This window comes from Coregonus lavaretus, assembly GCF_964263955.1.
Source record: "Coregonus lavaretus genome assembly, contig: HAP1_SCAFFOLD_56, whole genome shotgun sequence".
In the NCBI taxonomy this organism is placed as follows: Eukaryota; Metazoa; Chordata; class Actinopteri; order Salmoniformes; family Salmonidae; genus Coregonus; species Coregonus lavaretus.
In genome coordinates this window covers 2,347,543-2,353,488 of record NW_028164156.1, presented here as the reverse complement: position 1 = coordinate 2,353,488, position 5,946 = coordinate 2,347,543, and positions in this window count along the sequence as shown.

The window sequence follows — 5,946 nt, the reverse complement described above, 5'->3', positions numbered from 1 at the left end:
ATCACGTCTGGTAAAGGTTTGATGTGTTATTTTTATGTCAAACTGAGTAAACCTGGTAACTATTTTACAAGTCACATAGCTAGATACTTTGGGTTTGTCTGAATGGATGTACATGATTTCATAATGAATCCATTTCTTTTAGATTTCCAAGTTTGTTTTTTGCATTTTTGGTTTTGTGTAAAATTAACAAGCTGGTAAAATAGCGCAGCCCACTCGGTCAGCGTCAACGGACTTCAGTGCAGCAGAGAGAGACAATTTCACGGTTGCACTACTGTTTTGAAGCTGAATGTAATGATTATACGTTTTCTACATGTGTACTAATATTCAGACGCATTCAGTTATTTCTGTATTTATCGATAAATGTTCATATGGTGTGAACGGAAAATACAATTGGTTTTTGATTGAAGTAATACATTGAAGACAAGGTTATTCAGGAAAATAGTACACAGTGCTTCCTAAAACAAACAGTGACCTTTTACTAAATGGCTTTTGTCATTTATGCATTTACAGTACCAGTCAAAAGTTTGGACACACCTACTCATTCAAGGGTTTTTCTTAATTTTTACTATTTTCTACATTGTAGAATAATAGTGAAGACATCTAAACTATGAAATAACACATATGGAATCATGTAGTAACCAAAAAAGTGTTAAACAAATCAAATATATTTTAGATTCTTCAAAGTAGCCACCCTTTGCCTTGATGACAGCTTTGTAGAATCTTTGTAATCTACAATGTAGAAAATAGTAAAAATAAAGAAAAGGCCTGGAAAGAGTAGGTGTTCTAAAACTTTTGACTGGTACTGTATGTGAATTTGGGAAAATCTGCTATATGTTAAGTACCGGCACCCAAAATGAGTACCGGCACCTATTCCAGTCCAAGTCAAACACCTGAATTAGATATTTTAACAAGAAGAAATATAATATATTTTTAGAGAATAAAGAAAGTGCCAGAACTGTGAAGACAATATCTTTTTGTGTCTGTTTCTCATTGTTACTACAGGACGACTAGAATTAAATCTGAGGCCGGTAGCATCAACAGTGAGTACAAACCCAGCCTGCCTCTCTCCTTCCACACTGAGTCCAAACCAACAGTCACTGGGTCCTGGTTGTGACCGTGGAGCTCAGTTTGCACTGCAAGATCCAGAGATGGCATCAGTGAAGCTGGAAGACTGCAGTCAAACACTGGAGCTGAATGTCAACATTAAAGATGAAGAAGAGGAGGAGAAGATTGGGAAATCTGTTTCTCATGGTAAGAGCAGGTTCTATCTAATTAAGTTTGTTGTTTGTTCCAACTTCCCACTGTGCATGAAAAGTTGCAGTAGAACTGTTTCATGATGAACTGTTTCAATGAGAAGGTAGATATTATTTCATGCGACTGATACTTACAAGGTTTGACACCAGTATTGCCAGCATGTGTTTTATTCACAGGGCTATCTGGAGTGATCAGAGAGTAGACTAAAGAATGGACATTGACAAACTGCCAATGTTTTAAAGTTCTATTAAATGAGTCTGTGTAGTTACTAACCCTTGTGATAGTGAGTGGAGGATGATATGGCTTCTACATCTGCATTGCTTGCTCTTTGGGGTTTTAGGGTGGGTTTCTTTGTGACAACTTCTGATGTATAAAGGGCTTCATAAAATACATTTGATTGACATGTACAGTGGGCAGAACAAGTATTTGATACACTGCCGAATTTTGCAGGTTTTCCTACTTACAAAGCATGTAGAGGTCTGTAATTTTTATCATTGGTACACTTCAACTGTGAGAGACAGAATCTAAAACAAAATTCCAGAAAATCACATTGTATGATTTTTAAGTAATTAATTTGCATTTTATTGCATGACATAAGTATTTGATACATCAGAAAAGCAGAACTTAATATTTGGTACAGAAACCTTTGTTTGCAATTATAGAGATCATACGTTTCCTGTAGGTCTTGACCAGGTTTGCACACACTGCAGCAGGGATTTTGGCCCACTCCTCCATACAGACCTTCTCCAGATCCTTCAGGTTTCGGGGCTGTCGCTGGGCAATACGGACTTTCAGCTCCCTCCAAAGATGTTCTATTGGGTTCAGGTCTGGAGACTGGCTAGGCCACTCCAGGACCTTGAGATGCTTCTTACGGAGCCACTCCTTAGTTGCCCTGGCTGTGTGTTTCGGGTCGTTGTCATGCTGGAAGACCCAGCCACGACCCATCTTCAATGCTCTTACTGAGGGAAGGAGGTTGTTGGCCAAGATCTTGCGATACATGGCCCCATCCAAAGAATGATGTTTCCACCTCCATGCTTCACGGTTGGGATGGTGTTCTTGGGGTTGTACTCATCATTCTTCTTCCTCCAAACACAGCGAGTGGAGTTTAGACCAAAAAGCTCGATTTTTGTCTCATCAGACCACATGACCTTCTCCCATTCCTCCTTTGGATCATCCAGATGGTCATCGGCAAACTTCAGATGGGCCTGGACATGCGCTGGCTTGAGCTGCAGGATTTTAATCCATGACGGCGTAGTGTGTTACTAATGGTTTTCTTTGAGACTGTGGTCCCAGCTCTCTTCAGGTCATTGACCAGGTCCTGCCGTGTAGTTCTGGGCTGATCCCTCACCTTCCTCATGATCATTGATGCCCCACAAGGTGAGATCTTGCATGGAGCCCCAGACCGAGTGTGATTGACCGTCATCTTGATCTTCTTCCATTTTCTAATAATTGCGCCAACAGTTGTTGCCTTCTCACCAAGCTGCTTGCCTATTGTCCTGTAGCCCATCCCAGCCTTGTGCAGGTCTACAATGTTATCCCTGATGTCCTTACACAGCTCTCTGGTCTTGGCCATTGTGGAGAGGTTGGAGTCTGTTTGATTGAGTGTGTGGATAGGTGTCTTTTATACAGGTAACGAGTTCAAACAGGTGCAGTTAATACAGGTAATGAATGGAGAACAGGAGGGCTTCTTAAAGAACAACTAGCAGGTCTGTGAGAGCCGGAATTCTTGCTCGTTGGTAGGTGATGAAATACTTATGTCATGCAATAAAATGCTAATTATTTACTTAAAAATCATACAATGTGATTTTCTGGATTTTTGTTGAAGTGTACCTATGATAAAAATTACAGACCTCTACATTAGGGGTGTAACGATCCATCTACTACATCGATGTATCGATTTATATTCCTATGATCCAACTACATCGATCTGTGCTCGGCGAGTTGGCCTTTTGGACAACATATATCAATCTAACATCGTTTTAAAATGTAATAAATCGATTGTATCGATACTAGGAAATAACCCATTGGATTTAAGCACGTCAGACTTTATATGGATGTTTTTTCTTAGCACTTTTAATGATAAAGGCTTTAAACGTTACTTGATTCAGTCTGCCTATCCGTGACGTCATCGCTCCGCGCCAGCAGCAGCGCAAAGGCGCAAAGACAACAAAACATAGCATGGCGGACGACAGAGGAGAAGCCGACGAGCGAGAAATTATCAAGCCACCATTGCGGTCCTTACAAGAAACAGGAATCTAGGAAACTTCACCTGCGCTGTCCAGTATCCAGGTATTTATTTCAGTCACACTGGTTGAATTTTTGGCTAAAAGGTTACTGAATCGATTTCAAGTCACTGAATCGTTTCGGATCGTATCGTTCTAAATGAACCAATATCGTCCTTGAATCGTATCGACAACCACGAATCGTGATACAAATCGAATCGTTGTTAAAACGAATCGTTACACCCCTACTCTACATGCTTTGTAAGTAGGAAAACCTGCAAAATCGTCAGTGTATCAAATACTTGTTCTCCCCACTGTATATCACACCAACTGACTGGTTCTTCTGATGTTGTTCACACAGGAGACCATGTTGAGACATTCTCTACATCCAGAGAGCAACAGCAGGAAGATCACAGAACTAAGAGGTCTCACCACTGCCCACATTGTGAGGAGAGTTTCTCAATTCTATCAAAGTTAAAAATACACCTACAAGTACACACAGGAGAGAATATGTATTCCTGTACTGACTGTGGGAAGAATTTCACAACATCAAAGGCTCTGACAGTTCATCAGAGAGTGCACACAGGAGAGAAGAATTACTCCTGCTCTGACTGTGTAAAATGCTTCACAACATCAACTCAGCTAAAAGTTCATCAGAGTGTGCACACAGGAGAGAAGCCTTACTCCTGCTCTGACTGTGGGAAGAGTTTCTCTCGACTGGACAACTTAGAAAAACATGAACGTATACATACAGGAGAGAAGCCTTACTTCTGCTCTGACTGTGGCAAGAGTTTCTCTGTACAGGACAAGTTAAAATCACACCAACGGATACACACAGGAGAGAAGCCTTACTCCTGCTCTGACTGTGGGGCAAGTTTCTCTCAACTGGGCCACTTAAAAACACATGAACGTATACATACAGGAGAGAAGCCTTACTCCTGTTCTGACTGTGTAAAATGCTTCACAACATCAACTCAGCTAAAAGTTCATCAGAGTGTGCACACAGGAGATAAGCCTTACTCTTGCTCTGACTGTGTAAAGTGCTTCAAAACATCATTTGAGCTAAAAGTTCATCAGAGAACACACACAGGAGAGAAGCCTTACTCCTGCTCTGACTGTGGGGCAAGTTTCTCTCAACTGGGCAGCTTAAAACAACATGAACGTATACATACAGGAGAGAAGCCTTACTACTGCTCTGACTGTGGGGCAAGTTTCTCTCAACTGGGCAGCTTAAAACTACATGAACGTATACATACAGGAGATAAGCCTTACTCCTGCTCTGACTGTGTAAAGCGCTTCAAAACATCATATAGGCTGAAAGTTCATCTGAGAACACACACAGGAGAGAAGCCTTACTCCTGCTCTGACTGTGGGAAGAATTTCTCTCGACAGGAAAGCTTAAAATTGCACCAACTGATACACACAGGAGAGAAGCCTTACTCCTGCTCTGAATGTGGGAAGAATTTCTCTCGACTAGGCCACTTAAAACAACATGAATGTATACATACATGAAAGAAGTCTTACTCCTGCTTTGACTGTGGAAAGATGTTCTCTCAAATAGGCCATTTAAAAAGACACCAAGGTAAACAAAGGAGAGAAGCCTTACTCCTGCTCTTAATGTGAGACGAGATTCTCCTGATTGGGCAACGTAAAAACACACCAACGGTTACACACTGGAGAGAAGATTTATCACTGCACTGACTGTGAGACGAGATTCTACAGATTGGGCAATTTAAAAAGAAACCAACGTATACATAAGAAGTGGTAGTGGATTGGATCAAATGAAGAAAGCATAGAACACTACATTGTAATCCTACTGTTTCTCACTGTGAGAGAACTGTGCAGAGGAAAGGGAACGTTATAGAATGTTAGCCTCTCTTTACTTTACTGATCAGTGTTCACCTTGTCAGTTTTGGTGTGTTTTGTTAGCTTCTACTGTATAGATATTGAGAGAACCTTGGATTTGCCCTTAGGGTTGAATATACTCTGTGAGGTGTCTCACAATGGAGTCTGATGGTTGACTGGGTGGTACTGCTTCCCTCTGCAGTTTTCTGTGGGAATGAGCTAGTAGACACAACATAACACTGAGTGTACAAAACATTAAGGACACCTGCTCTTTCCATGACATAGACTGACCAGGTGAACCCAGGTGAAAGCTATGATCCTTAATGATGTAGTTGTGGTGTATTTATTATGGATCCCCATTAGCTTTCAGCAGAAAACAAGAAACTGCAGTTGCAGTGGGCTATGGAATGAAAACACTAGACACTGGAAAAATAGAAAAACAGCCTGGTCTGATGAATCCCATTTCCTGCTGTTTCATGCTGATGGGAATATAGAATGTCACTGGAAATTATATTTTCTCCATATTTTTTTGTACAAAACATAGAAACGTGCTATTTTCACATATGTCGATGTTGGGGTGGTGCTGGAAATGATGAACATGGAGTTGAAACATGTAGAAATGTCC